Genomic DNA, 15226 nt, shown 5'->3' on the forward strand with positions numbered 1-15226 from the left:
TAGGCCCTTGTCTTGTTCATCGCCACATGCCCAGTACCCAGCACAGTGCCTGGTCCCCCAAGGAAGGGTACAGTCAGTATCTGTTAATATGAGGGAAGGTGGTTAGGATTTGGAGAGGAGGCCAGGACCAGGGAGGCCATCAGTGTAGATGGAGTTGGCGGGACATTGGGCACCACCCTTTTCATTACCCTCTTGAGGCTTTCCGCGGCCAAGTGGATAAAGTTCCTATTCGTTATCCTGACACACAGTCTGTCCTTCTAGGTTCATTTCTTGCCAATCTCCTTTTAAGACTCCAATGTGTCAGCCTCCAAATTGCTAAATGGTCCCCACAGTCCCAAGTGCTTCCATGTGTTCTTCTGCACGTTTGCACCTGAAATGCCTTTTGTCTATGCAATTAGGAATTATTGGGTTGGCCAAAAAGTTTGTTTGGGTTTCTCCGTAAGATGGTATGGGAAAACTGGAATGAAGTGTTTGGCGCATCCAATATACTATCTCTTTTTATGATGACTGACGATTGAAGGTTGCGGTATAGAACAAGCTCCCACCTCAGTGCTTTGCCAAAATGAAGTCCTCCCTAAATGCTGGTTAGCATCCTTTCTCTTCCTCTCTGTCTAGGGCACCTACCAGCACAGGGGGCTGGAACTCTGTGAAGCCTCAGGCCCGGCTGACCACCCCAGGGCTCCACAGTGCTTTGTTTTCTTCCCATACTTAGTGACTTGTTTCAGGGTCTGTGTCCCCAAGCTGCCACCTAGGGCAGAGGCATCTGTGTCTCCTTTGTGCTTAACATGGTGCTTGGCACACAGTAGGTGCTGAATAATGCCTGTTGGAAACAAGCATTGGTCTGGAGGGTGTTGGGAAGGAAAGTCAGTATCTGTGCCCTCCTGGGCTGGGGGAAGCTAGGAGGGGAGAAGGAGGGTAGTGCCTCCCTCCTGGGGCCTATCGGTCATCTGGTCATGAAATCAGAATCTGCATCCCAAGCACCACAGCCACATCCAATTTTCCATCAATGAAATATTCAGTGGCTCCACAGCCATGGTCTGCTGCTCTGTATCTGGAAGGGAGGGGCTCCCACCTGCTCAATGCCTGTCTCCACTCCTCTGCACACACCCGCCCTCAATCTCCAGACCAGCGCCTTTGTTATCTACCTCTGTGCCTTGCTAATGCTCTGCATTCCCAGCATTCCCCCCATTCCCCAAATCAGGACTGCCCTTCTGCTTCCTTGACTATCCAACTCCAACTCAGCCTTCCCTGAGGCCCACCATCTCCACGAAATGTTCATTAGAAGTGATCTTTCCCTTCCTTGGACCCCAAACCTATATTTCACCACTCTAGCCAAGTGGAGTTACTTCTTAACTGGACCCATCCTAGTTCATATGAGATATGAATTTTGGCTCAAAACAATGGTTTACTGCTGCTGTGGCTTTCCCCCCTGGAGTTTGGCATTGGGACTGGAGTGCTTACAAGAAAGTAGGAATGGGAATTTCAATGAAAACAACAGGGGTTTTCAGGGACCTCTGCTGGACTTGGAACCCTAAAGCTTCCCCACTTTAATCAAGGACAGTTCTCCAGCCTTGCCCCTACTCTAGACAAGTACTCTACACAAGCAGGGCAGGGGGACCCTTGGGGTCAAACTTGTAGCCACAGTGATCTCCAGCCACAATGTGCTGCCTCTGAGCACACAGCGGCTGCTGTTCAACATGGTGAGTTTGGGCATGTTGTGAGATTGCCAAGTGACAGCAATGCGCTGAAGGCTGAACATGACAGAAGAAAGGGACCCAGTGTGGGGTCCCTTGGCCAACTCTGTCCAATCAGAACAGTCTGGCCTGGCTGTACGCATCTTGAAATTAGGTGTGAATTAGGTGTGAAATTAGGTGTGAATCACTATTCATATGATTTTGACCCTATAGTTTCTACATGGCAATGCCAGTGAGCCCATTGCCCAAGGATGGAGTGTGGAGAATGGGTATACATTGTGGATTTGGAGTTGGGGGCTGGACTTGAGTCTAGACTCTGCCTTTTGCTCAGCTGAGTGACCACAGGGCAGACTTTGACCTTCCTGAGCATCACTGTGGACATGCACATTGATGTTTAGCTCTATCCACACAACACTTTCTTTTTTTTTTTTTTGAGCATTCTTTATGTGCTAAGCCCTGCATCAAACATTTTATTTTTAGTACCGTCATTGTCCTCACAACAACTCTGGGAGGAAGATATTATTACTATCCCCATCTTAGAGTTGAGCAAACAGAGAATTAAGAGAGAGGTTAAGTAACTTTCCATAAAAGCCATTAATTAAAGGGCAGGTCTGGGATGCTACATCAGGGTTCCTGAGCACTGTGAAATTTTGCATCTCTGTAAGTGGGAGTAAAAATCTCTCCATCAATGGTGTCTGAAGAGGAAATAGGATAATCTATATCAAAGAATCTTGTAAAATGTAAAGCATTATTTTCCATAGGAGAAGACTCGGTTCTTGCTCCCAAGCATTTTATAATCTGGCTCAGCTGATCCATAAGATCCGCACAGTGTTTGCTCAGATGAAACCAGGCTGTCAAGTTGTCCAGCGCACACCTTTAAGTGACCCAACTTCTCATCACTAATGGGACAAACAGACATGGTGTGCGTGCCTCCTGACACCTTGACACGCACGGGAAGGTGTGCCACACCTCTGTAGTATATCCTTGCCCCAAAACATTTAGCCTGGACCAAATTAGAAAAACCCAGATTGTGGGGCATTTTAAAGACAGTTTGCTTGGATTCTTCAATGATGCCAATGTCATGAAACAACAATAACAACAAACAAAGACAGGGAGACTGCTCTAGGTGAAAGGAAACTAAAGAGACGATAATTAAGTATACTGTGTAAATCTCGATTGAATCCTGGATTTTTTTTAAAGGCATACAGAATATATTGGGTTAATTGAAGAAATTTAAATATGTTCTATAAGCTAATATAGAAGGAAATAATATAAGGAAATAATATAGAAGGAATAAGGAAATAATATAAGGAAATGGCAACCCACTCCAGTGTTCTTGCCTGGAGAATCCCAGGGACGGGGGAGCCTGGTGGGCTGTCGTCTCTGGGGTCGCACAGAGTCGGACACGACTGAAGCGACTTAGCAGCAGTAGCATAAGCTAATATTACTGTATCAATGTTAAATTTCTTAGGTGTGATGATATTGTGCTTATTTGAGGAAATATTGTTAAGAATGTCCTGGTTCTTAGTGCTTGGGATAAGGTGTCAGGAATATTTGTGATTTTTAAATGTTTTTGCAAGAAGAAAGTGTATATATATGTGCATATATATATATATATATATATATAAACACAATATATGTATATCTCTTGCACTGCAGGCAAGATTCTTTACCATCTGAGCCACCAGGGATGCCCGCATATATATATTCAGTTTGGTAAATCTGGATGAAAGATTTATAGGTTTTCCTGCACTATCCTTTCATCTTTTCCCCAGGTTTGAAAATTTCCCAGTAAAAATTGAGAAGTTGAGCAAATAGGTTTAATAGTGAGGGCTAGTAACTTGCCATAAAACCTATGAATTAAAGGGCACATCTGGGGCCTAAAGCCTATTACAGTGCCAAGTGGAAATAGCTATTTAAAGAAACCTAGAGCCGAACACCTTTATCATATAAAGAATATCTCCACCAAGCTTATTTCTTTGTTGGCTCCACATTTTAACCAATGGCGCAGCTTAGGAAGGGGTCCACATGGCCGCAGGGTCTAAGGCAGCGTCTCCACTCTTCTACAGGGGTAACTCTGCTATTTTGTTGTTCAGCGGGGCTGCTTTTCCTTTGGCCACTATGTAGTCAAATAGTTTCCTGCCCCAGCCTTCAGGTTCCTAGGAGACAAAGCTCAACACCCTCACAGAACCCGGGAATCCTCCATAGCCCCATGTTTCCATGGTGCTAACAAAGCCCAGCCTTACCCACAGGAGGGACAAAACAGCCGGAAGAGGACCTTCAGCCACCTCTCCTGGGAGCCACTATGAGAGTCATCTAGGACATTTGTTTAAAATGCCCCCCACCTGGGACTTCCCTGGTGGTCCAGTGGTTAAGAATCTGTGCTTCTACTGAAGCAGGTACGGGTTTGATCCCTGGTCAGGGAACTAAGATCATGCATTCCAGTGTGGCAAAAAACCCCCGAAAAACAAAAACAAGTCCCATACCTATAGGACCAGGGCCTGGGAACCCTCATTTTAACCAGTACCCCAGGTATTACTGTAGTGCACTGAAGTTGGAGATCCAACAGCCTAGACTGAAACCAAAACCTCTAAAGCTAGCGTTCAAGACCTAAAAAAGTTTGGCGGCCCGTACTCCCAAGTATTAGCCTCCCCTCCAGCCAGGCTGAAGGGCTCCCTAACCTGCCCTCTAGTCTGGGCCTTGGTGTACCCTCGGTTCCCTGGAATCCTTCTACTCTCCCCTCAATCCAGGTGATGCCGATTCAGAGTCAAGGTCTGCCTATTCCCGGGAGCCTTCCTGATCACCTCAGCCCATGCATGGCCCGAGGGTTGCTTGCTCCCTGTCTCTGATTCATTCAATGTGAAATTGGTCTAATTTCACATTAATACTGAATCTAATACTTTCTGCAACACTCTCTGCTGTGGTTTTTACTTGCTTTGGTTAATGTCATCGCTCTGCCAACCTGTGAAATTCTCGAGGGCAGGGATGTCATCTTTATGTCTTGCGTCCTCCTCAGTTCATGGGACAAGGTTAAAATCCCAGGTAGCTCCTCAGAACTGGGTTGCTAATAATCAAAGTGAGGGAAATTTGGGAGAAAAATGGTATAAAAGAGCGGCTGTAGGGGAGAGAGAGGAGGGAGACGACGGGCTCTGGCTGCAGTAGCTGTTGCGCAGGGCATGGGACACTTCTGCTGAGTCTGGGATTCCAGGCTCTGTGGATAAGTATTGTTAGGGTGACCATCCCTCCCCTCTCCCATAACTATTTGCATTTGGAGCTGGGTTGCTTTGGGGGTCTCTGCCCCCTTGTAACAATTTGCATCCACAAATTTACATAGACGTTAAGTGACAGAGCTTTCTGAGAGGAGGCAAGGCCTGGCCACCTTGCCGTATCCCTCCTTTGTTGTTCAGAGTCATCCTTGGTGGATCCTGGCCTGGAAGTGTAGGCAGTGGAGCCAGGCTGCAGAACAGTATGGCTTGAGTATCTAGCGCCCCTGAGTATCTAGACTTCTCCCCAGGGCTCACAGTAATAGCAGTCCCCTAGCTCCTAGGTGACCTACAGGGGATTCCTCCGCAGACATCTGGCCAGCTCCGCTAGAAGCAGTTGAGACCAGCGAGGAGGGCTGTGTGGGCAGGGGTGACCTTGGATACTTTCTGGTAAATGTGAATGGGACTTGCCTTGTTGGCCCAGAAAGGGGGAACCTGCCACATTCACGCTGTTCCCAGACCCCCTTACACTGTTCCCTTTGTGTGGACCGCCCTCTCCCCTGGGCCAAGCTTGGTACACTCCCTGGGGAGACCTGGTTGGACTCCCAATGCAGGAGGCCTGGGGGAGACCTACTTGAAGGCCTCTGAGAGCAGCTCTGTCTCCTGAGTAAAATGGTCACCATGACTATCTCCCAGAGTTGTGCAAGAGGAAAACCAGAGCATATTCAAGCCAAAGAAAGGGATTGAAATTGCTTCTTTACTTCTGTTTCCCCACATTTCGTTAATAAGGCTGGCAACCCCCCAGCCCCTGTTCTGGGAGCACCTCAGCCAGCCATTCCCCTGCTGACAGTGCTGAGCAGATGGAACCCCAGCAGAGGGACGGCTGTATGCCGTTTGGGATGCTCCTCAGCCTCAGGTCCTGGCTCTGACAAAGGATGTACTCAGTCTCGCGGCCAAGGCACCCAAGGCCTGGCGGCCGATGGAAGCAGAGCTGCAAAGATAGCAGTTGTTGGAGGACGGCAAGGTCAGTGACCCTGTGAAACCGAAGCGCGGTTTGGAGGTTTGGATGGAGAGAGCCAGGAAGCGCTGGTAATGGAGGAAAAGTGAAAAGAGAAAAATCAATGGTGCGGGAAGCTTTCCTCACATCCTTCAAAAGGCTGCAGGGGGAAGTGGGGGAGGGCGAGCGGAGCTGGGAATGTATTAGCTGCCAGATCGTGTTACCAAGGGAGCTGTGGAGCCCAGGTGCCCTGAGGCCTCTTGGGAGATGGCAGATAATTACGGATGGGTCTCTGGTTTGATACAGCTCCGTCTCCAGGATGGGGATGGAATATATGACCCCCTTCAAGGTCCCCTTATCTGTACCAAAGCAGGTTACTGAAGGACAAAGAGAATTCAGGCAGCTGTCATATAATTAGTCCTGTTGTATGCTTCCTTTGGCGTTTAAGAAAATCTCCCATGAAAGTCCTAAGTGCTCAAAACCACAATGAATTTGGGGATTTCACTATCCTTTCCCCCAGCCATCTTTTATTTAAAATAATAAAAACTCCGAGCTCCTGACATCTTGATGACAGAGGCTTGATGGGCAACAAGAACAGGATCTTTAGTTTTCCTTTGATATGTTTGTTTCTCCTTGGTTAAGGGAGGGTGGGGTATGTTGGAATATTAATGTGGAGCATTTAGATGAGGCTCTTAATTTGAAAGAATGTGAGAATTAATGCTTGAGTTTAATCGGAGCCTGAATCATCACAGATAGATTTGTAGCCTCTTCTCCTTAATCAATTTCACCCTAATTAATTCCTTCTGTGGCTCAGTCTTGTTACATTAGATAGTCTGCTGATTATTTCCACAATCAAGAGACTGTGTATTCATGCATTTTTAATAAGGGATGACTGCATCCTTTTTCATAAGTGATCCTGCTGGTTGGCAGTTGCAGCAGCTAAAATAATTATAGAGCGGATTACTTACTTTTAAAGCATTGTTTGCTGTCATATTCATCCTAGGTGACAATTCGGAAGAGCTCTGTAGGCTGCTGTAATCGGGCAGAGGAGCTGGATATTTAATGTGGCAATTTTCAATGTCAAGTGCTGTTTATTCCTAGGTCAATGCCTTTAAAAAATAATAAACACAGGGGTAATTTGGTCCTGCTGGCTGACAAAACCATTCTAATTCTGTGCTTAGTTTAGAACCTTGACTCTCAGAAGGACCTTCTTCTGAAGACTACCAGGCACCTTTCACCTTCAACCATGACTGGTCCAAATATGGTTGCTCATGTCTGGTTATGACTTACGTGAAGGGGTACTCTAGTATCAGACCCTGCAATCTAGAAGGCTTGAAGCAGGGAACACCGTAATTTAAAAGCCTTAGGTATTTTCTGTTTAGCAAGAGGACAAAGGGAAATCCACATGAGGGAAAAGACTGCTTTTTATTTTGGAAAAAACACTGAACTTTTTGATCATGCGGAGGAAAGCTTGGTGCTTTTCTAGAGTGGACAGGTTGAGACAAGAGGAGAGCAATGGCTGTGCATACTAATGCAGAAAGCTGTCTTCCCAGTGGGCAGGCAGAACCACCACTCAGGGCAGAATTTATTCCAGGGGTCACGTGGTAGAGGAAAGGCTTTCCTCTTCTTTGAGGGAAAACAGAGTGGGGGCCTGAACTCCAGGCAGAGGGGATCTGGCCAAGGGCCCTCCTGCCTGTGAGAACTGAGTTAACCCTGCAGGTTGATGGTGGCCTAAGGCAGTCGGGGCCAGGGGTGGTGGTGGCAAGAGGTGGTGGTGGCAAGAGGTGGTGGTGGCAGGTGGGGACATGCAGGGCACCCCAGGTCATGGGTCAGTGGACTCCAGGAGAGTCTATAGACAATCTTCAACTTCATTGTTTTTCTTCTGTAATTTTAACTCTCTTTTGTCAACCTCAAGCCTTCAGCAGTTTTCTTAATTTTACAACCTTAAGAAAAATAAGAGAAGAGCCTGTGACTACATTTGTCACAAAGGTGGGGCAAGAGAATGTGATTTTCCTTTAGATCCCCTCCTTAAAGTCTGTTCAAGAAGGCCTGGTGGTCCCAGAGCCCACAGCAAGGGCCTCAGATTGGCCCTGAGGAAGGTGGAGACTCATAGGATCTAGAGGATGATAGAGGCTCAGGTTGAGGCCTTGCTCAGGTGGCAGGTGCAGAAGTGGGAAGGGACAGACCTCCTCCCCGTATCCTGGAGAAAGAGACCTTCAAAAGGAGAAAGTGCAGCTTGCAAATTACCCGGCACGGGTTGTTGGCTAGCGGCCATCTGGGCTGCCCTTAATATATACTGCAGTTGGCTAGAGTCTCAGAGGTTGTCCTGCCCTCCCTGCTTTCCACACCAGCTGTTCAGGGAAATTGCCAAACTGTAGCAACCTCCAGCTCATTTCCCAGGAACGCCACTGCCAGCTGCTCTGCAGAGCTCAGAGCCAGCAACTAGAGGTGTCACTGAACCTTAGGTCATAAGTTCCACCCTACTGCAGATGAGGAAACTGACCGATTCTGGGGCCATGACTATCTACAGTGAAATGATCAAAAGAGGTGAGCTGCCCTTGCCCCGGATCTCTCACTTCACTGGTAGGGAACCTGGGCTCGGAGAGGTAACATGACTTGTTCAAGGTTACTCTATTGATCAGGGACAGGTTCGTGGTTTGGGTCCCAGGTCCCCCAACCCCTAATTCAATGCTCTTTCTAGATATCTCATTCCTCATGTGAATTTATTTCTCATTGAGAAAAGCAGGTGGGCTCCTGACATCCAGCCAGCTGGATCTTTATTGACCAGATCACCAAACACTTGTGTTGTCCTTCCAATCTCCAACTCTCCTTCACGAGTCTTAAGGACACCTCCTTTGATCATTTCGCTACAGATAGTACCTGCATTTTTCAGTTCTCTTACCTGTAATATGGAGATAATAACAAAGTTGATCATTAATTGAGTTAATTTCATGTAAAGAACTCAGAACAGTGTGGGGTACATAATAAATGCTCAAAAAGAGGGTATATGTGAGCTCAACTCACTTCATTATGTATGAAAGGCTGTGCCTGAAGGTGGCTGGAATCCAGTGAGAGTCAAATTTGAGTGGGGACAGTGTTCTGAGCCCAGCACTCATCAATGAATCGGTGGTCCTAGAAGCTATTAATAGGAGAGGAACAGCAAGACCCTAATAGCTCCCAGTCATCTGCTCTGGTCAACCAACCCACAGGGAAGCCCAGCCCCCAGGCTGCGGATGCAGGAGGCGAGAGATAGAGCAGTGGCTGATGCACTTAACATTTCCCTATTAAGCCCCCTTGAACTCTAGGCTCACTTACCAGGTTCAGTTCTGTAACTTCTGTCCTGTGTTTCCTAACTGGGGAGGCTTAGTCAGTGTGCAGGACCCTGGAGAGGTAAAGGTTTAGCGTGGAAATGGAAGAGAGCAGAGGACCTCCATTTCCTCAGAGCAGTGGGAAGCTCCAGGCTACATGCCGGGAAGTCACCTTGTTTATTTTTTCCTGTATTCTCTGTTCCCCTTCCTCTCCTTTCCTTCATTCTCTGCCTTCCTCTGATATTAAGTCCCTCACTCCTCTCATCCCAACCGTAGAGCTCACCCTAGAAAATGAGTCAGACTGAAGTGAGGGTGCCAGTTGAGGAGATCTCCTCACGCCCCGGGGTGGGGGTCAAACCTGGTTTGACCCCTTCACCAAGGTGAGTAAATCATTCAGAATTAGTGTGCAAAGTGGACTGGAAAAGAAGGAGATCTGCCAAGGAAGCCTGAAGCCCAGGGCTATTGGCTGAGCTCTAGAGCCCCTGTAGACAGACCAGAAAGCTAGCTAGGTTAGCTTTTAGCCCCAGCTCTGGTGGTGCTGGAGCATCTGTGAGGCAGGTCTCAACTCCAACCTTTCCTCTAAGCTCTCTCAGGCCAGGGTTGCGGGGGCGGGGTGGTGAGGGGCAGGTTGCAGATGCTTTTCAAGGGAGTCCAAAGATCCAGCTTGGCTGTGTGAACTGAGGTGAGCCTTGGCCACTTTGAAGTTCAGTGTCCTCCTTTGTAAAATGGGGAAAATACCCACCTCCTGGCTCTGGCAGAGATAAGGTATGCCAGTGTTTTGCGAACTGTGGAGTTCAATACTGAGGGTAGTTATGAATACTTTCAATGATTAAAAGAAATCATCATTATCTTTTTCAGCCCCTCTTGAGGCACTTCATACAGTGCATAGGTGTTCAATAAGTAACTGTGATGTTGTGATTTATAATAAAAAATATAGATTTTGTATTCTTCCTTTTTTGGGCTAAGAACTCCTAAAATCTTTGAAATTTCCTAAGTTATTAGCGTGATAAAGGTGTCTTTTGTTATTCATAACAAGCCTCTTTCAACCACTTTTGAGTTTATGCTAGTGTGGTGACTTTCAGAAAACTGGTAGGTGACCTAAGGATGGGGACTAATTGCCAGGGGAACCAGTCATGATTAGAAGGCTTTCAGCGCCCCCTCCACCTCTAGGGAAGATTAAAGTCAATAATCACTTACTTAATCAATTGTACCTGTATAATGAAGACTCTATGAGACCCCAAAATGCAGGATCCAGAAACCTTTCAGGTTGATGAACACGTGAAGATTCAAGAGAATGGCACAGAGGCTCTGTACCCCTTCTCCGTATCTTGCCCTGTGTATCTTTTCCATCTGTCTGTTCCTGAGTTACATCCTTTTATGATAAACCAATGATCTAGTAAGTAAAATGTTTCCCTGAGTTCTGTGAGCATCTCTATCAAATGAATCAAGCCTGAGGATGGGGTTGTGGGAATCCATGACCTACATAGCTGGTCATTCAGAATCACAGTGACAGCCTGGACTTGCAGCTGGTGTCTGAAGAGGGGATGGGGGACAATCTTGTTGGACTGAGCCCTTAACCTTTGGGATCTGATGCTTTGTCCAGGAAAATAGTTTTAGGACATCCTTCTGGTGTCACAGAATTTTTTTTTAATCTTATATGTGTATGTGTGTATATATATATATTGAAGCATAGTTAATTTATAAAGTTGTGTTAGTTTCAGGTATATGACACAGTAATTCAGTATTTTTTATGAATTATTCTTTTTTAGATTCTTGTTCCTTATAGGAGTATACTTTCCTATGCTATGCAGTAGGTCCTTATTGGTTCTATTTTATATACAGTAGTGTGTATATGTTAATCCTAAACTCATAATTTATCCTTCTCCCCTCCTCCAGAATTGTTTGATGTGTGAAAAACGGACATATCTGGTGTCAGAAGTGTAACGGTGTTGTAGTGGAGTATTGAGAGTGCAAAAGACATGCAGGAGGAATGCATGTTTTATTTTACACTGATGATGTCAGTTTCTTCTATATGAAGCTTGCATTGGTCAGCTTAGACTAAATCATGCTGCATAACAGGCAATCTCAGTCATACAGGGTTATTTCTCACTCATCTTACTTGTTCATTATTCAACTCTGCTCCATGTCCTCTTCATTCTTGGACTTGGGCTATGGAGGCAGGACCTCTATGGGGCATGTTTACCTTCTGGGAGAGGAAAAGAACAGTGAGGAACTCAGTGGGTTTCACAGCTTTTGGATATGATGTACATCACTTTTCATTGGGAAATGAAGTCATATTCAGCTCTAACATTGGTGGAGTAGGAAGGATACTCTTCCTATAGGGAAGAGCATCAGGGAAGGGCAGTGTAGGAGTGGCAGCAAATATTCTTAAACAAAAAACAATCTACCTGTGAAGCAGCTTCATATTTTGAATATACTATAGCTTTAAATGGCTTCCCTGATGGCTCAGATGGTAAAGAATCCCAAAGAAAGGCAATGCCAAAGAATGCTCAAACTACCGCACAATTGCACTCATAATTACACGCTGGTAAAGTAATGCTCAAAATTCTCCAAGCCAGGCTTCAGCAATACGTGAACCGTGAACTTTCAAATGTTCAAGCTGGTTTTAGAAAAGGCAGAGGAACCAGAGATCAAATTGCCAACATCTGCTGGATCATGGAAAAAGCAAGAGAGTTACAGAAAAACATCTATTTCTGCTTTATTGACTATGCCAAAGCCTTTGACTGTGTCAGTTCAGTTCAGTTCAGTTCAGTCACTCAGTCGTGTCCGACTCTCTGCGACCCCATGAAATGCAGCACACCAGGCCTCCCTGTTCACCCAGACTCACGTCCATTGAGTCAGTGATGCCATCCAGCCATCTCATCCTCTGTCGTCCCCCTCTCCTCTTGCCCCCAATCCCTCCCAGCATCAGAGTCTTTTCCAATGAGTCAACTCTTCGCATGAGGTGGCCAAAGTACTGGAGTTTCAGCTTTAGCATCATTCCTTCCAAAGAAATCCCAGGGCTGATCTCCTTCAGAATGGACTGGTTGGATCTCCTTGCAGTCCAAGGGACTCTCAAGAGTCTTCTCCAATGCCACAGTTCAAAAGCATCAATTCTTCGGTGCTCAGCCTTCTTCACAGTCCAACTCTCACATCCATACACGACCACAGGAAAAACCATAGCCTTGACTAGACGGACCTTTGCTGGCAAAGTAATGTCTCTGCTTTTGAATATGCTATCTAGGTTGGTCATAACTTTCCTTCCAAGGAGTAAGCATCTTTTAATTTCATGGCTGCAGTCACCATCTGCAGTGATTTTGGAGCCCCCAAAAATAAAGTCTGACACTGTTTCCACTGTTTCCCCATCTATTTCCCATGAAGTGGTGGGACCGGATGCCATGATCTTCATTTTCTGAATGTTGAGCTTTAAGCCAACTTTTTCACTCTCTACTTTCACTTTCATCAAGAGGCTTTTGAGTTCCTCTTCACTTTCTGCCATAAGGGTGGTGTCATCTGCAAATCTGAGGTTATTGATATTTCTCCCAGCAATCTTGATTCCAGCTTGTGTTTCTTCCAGTCCAGCGTTTCTCATGATGTACTCTGCATATAAGTTAAATAAGCAGGGTGACAACATACAGCCTTGACATACTCCTTTACCTATTTGGAACCAGTCAGTTGTTCCATGTCCAGTTCTGTTACTTCCTGACCTGCATACAGATTTCTCAAGAGGCAGGTCAGGTGGTCTGGTATTCCCATCTCTTTCACAATTTTCCACAGTTTATTGTGATCCACATAGTCAAAGGCTTTGGCATACTCAATAAAGCAGAATTACATGTTTTTCTGGAACTCTCTTGCTTTTTCCATGATCCAGCGCATGTTGGCAATTTGATCTTTGGTTCCTCTGCCTTTTCCAAAACCAGCTTGAACATCAGGAAGTTCACAGTTCACGTATTGCTGAAGCCTGGCTTGGAGAATTTTGAGCATTACTTTACTAGCGTGTGAGATGAGTGCAATTGTGCGGTAGTTTGAGCATTCTTTGGCATTGCCTTTCTTTGGGATTGAAATGAAAACGGACTTTTTCCAGTCCTGTGGCCACTGCTGAGTTTTCCAAATTTGCTGGCATATTGAGTGCAGCACTTTCACAGCATCATCTTTCAGGATTTGAAATAGCTCCACTGGAATTCCTTAAGAACTTACTATTTTCCATGAACAGATTGAGATCCTCAGTGGAATGTTCAATGGAATCCCTATTTTCAAGACTCTCTATCTACTACGGGAGATAAGACAAAGAACAGCCGCCAGTAAAGGCTGGCGAGAGTGGCAGGGTGCACTGCAGAGGCAGTAAACGCTGTGATCAGTAAAGAAGGCTGCATGGAGAAGGCGAGACAATGTGGGAACTGAAGGTTAGGCAAAACGTGGGTAGACAGACAAAAGTCATATGGATTTAATGTATAGCAAAATCTATAATACATAGCTTATTATTACATAAACATTAGTATATGTAAAGCTATGTGTGCAATAGTCGCTCAGTCATGTCCAATTCTGCGACCCATAGACTGTAACCTGCCAGGCTCCTCAGTCCATAGGATTTTCCCAGGCAAGAATACTGGGGTGGGTAGCCATTCCTTCTCCAGTGATCTTCCCACTCAGGGATTGAACTTGGTTCTCCTGCAATTCAGGTAGTTCAGTTCAGTTCAGTCACTCAGTCATGTCCGACTCTTTGCAACCCCATGAACTACAGCACACCAGGTCTCTCTGTCCATCACCAACTCCCAGAATTTACTCAAACTCACGTCCACTGAGTTGGTGATGCCATCCAACCATCTCATCCTATGTCACCCCCTTCTCCTGCCCTCAATCTTCCCCAGCATCAGGGGCTTTTCAAATGAGTCAGCTCTTCACACCAGGTGGCCAAAGTATTGGAGTTGCAGCTTCAAAATCAGTCGTTCCAGTGAACACCTAGGACTGATCTCCTTTAGGATGGACTGGTTGGATCTCCTTACAGTCCAAGGGACTCTCAAGAGCCTTCTCCAACACCATAGTTCAAAAGCATCAATTCTTCTGTGCTCAGCTTTCTTTATAGTCCAACTCTCACATTCCTACATGACCACTGGAAAAAACATAGCATTGACTAGATGGACCTTTGTTGGCAAAGTAATATCTCTGCTTTTTAATATGCTGTCTGGGTTGATCATAACTTTCCTTCCAAGAAGTAAGCGTCTTTTAATTTCATGGCTGCAATCACAATCTGCAGTGATTTCGGAGCCCAGAAAAATCAAGTCAGCCACTGTTTTCACTGTTTCCCCATCTATTTGCTATGAAGTGATGGGACCAGATGCCATGATCTTCATTTTCTGAATGTTGAGCTTTAAGCCAACAGTTTCACTCTCCTCTTTCACTTTCATCAAGAGGCTTTTGAGTTCTTCTTCACTTTCTGCCATAAGGGTGGTGTCATCTGCATATCTGAGGTTATTGATATTTCTCCCAGCAATCTTGATTCCAGCCTGTGCTTCTTCCAGCCCAGCATTTCTCATGATGTACTCTGCATATAAGTTAAATAAGCAGGGTGACAATATACAGCCTTGACATACTCCTTTTCCTATTTGGAACCAGTCTGTTGTTCCATGTCCAGTTCTAACTGTTGCTTCCTGACCTGCATACAGGTTTCTCAAGAGCCAGGTCAGGTGGTCTGGTGTTCCCATCTCTTTCAGAATTTTCCACAGTTTATTGTGATCCATGAAAAGAAGAGAAGTGAAAAACAAAGGAGAAAAGGAAAGATATAAGCATCTGAATGCAGAGTTCCAAAGAATAACAAGAAGAGATAAGAAAGCCTTCCTCAGCGATCAATGCAAAGAAATAGAGGAAAACAACAGAATGGGAAAGACTAGAGATCTCTTCAAGAAAATTAGAGATACCAAGGGAACATTTCATGTAAAGATGGGCTCAATAAAGGACAGAAATGGTATGGACCTAACAGAAGCAGAAGATATTAAGAAGAGGTGGCAAGAATACACAGAAGAACTG

General features: G+C 45.6%; 1 long non-coding RNA gene across 2 annotated transcripts in view; it reads left to right on the top strand.

Moving 5' to 3' along the window:
* The window catches only part of LOC147363358 (uncharacterized), a 45995-nt gene that overhangs the window by 2263 nt on the left and 28506 nt on the right, over nt 1–15226 (top strand). Inside the window, exon 1 of one of the 2 annotated variants that reach the window (XR_015137007.1) lies at nt 5519–5921. The exons of the other annotated variant lie outside the window; for it this stretch is intronic. This is a non-coding gene — a long non-coding RNA (uncharacterized LOC147363358). Of the gene's footprint in view, nt 1–5518; nt 5922–15226 lie in introns of those variants that run through there. 2 annotated transcript variants of the gene reach the window in all.

The sequence above is a fragment of the Bos grunniens genome, chromosome 11, assembly GCF_055505025.1.
Source record: "Bos grunniens cultivar Pamir isolate PY7600 chromosome 11, Bosgru_T2T1.0, whole genome shotgun sequence".
Taxonomy (NCBI): Eukaryota; Metazoa; Chordata; class Mammalia; order Artiodactyla; family Bovidae; genus Bos; species Bos grunniens.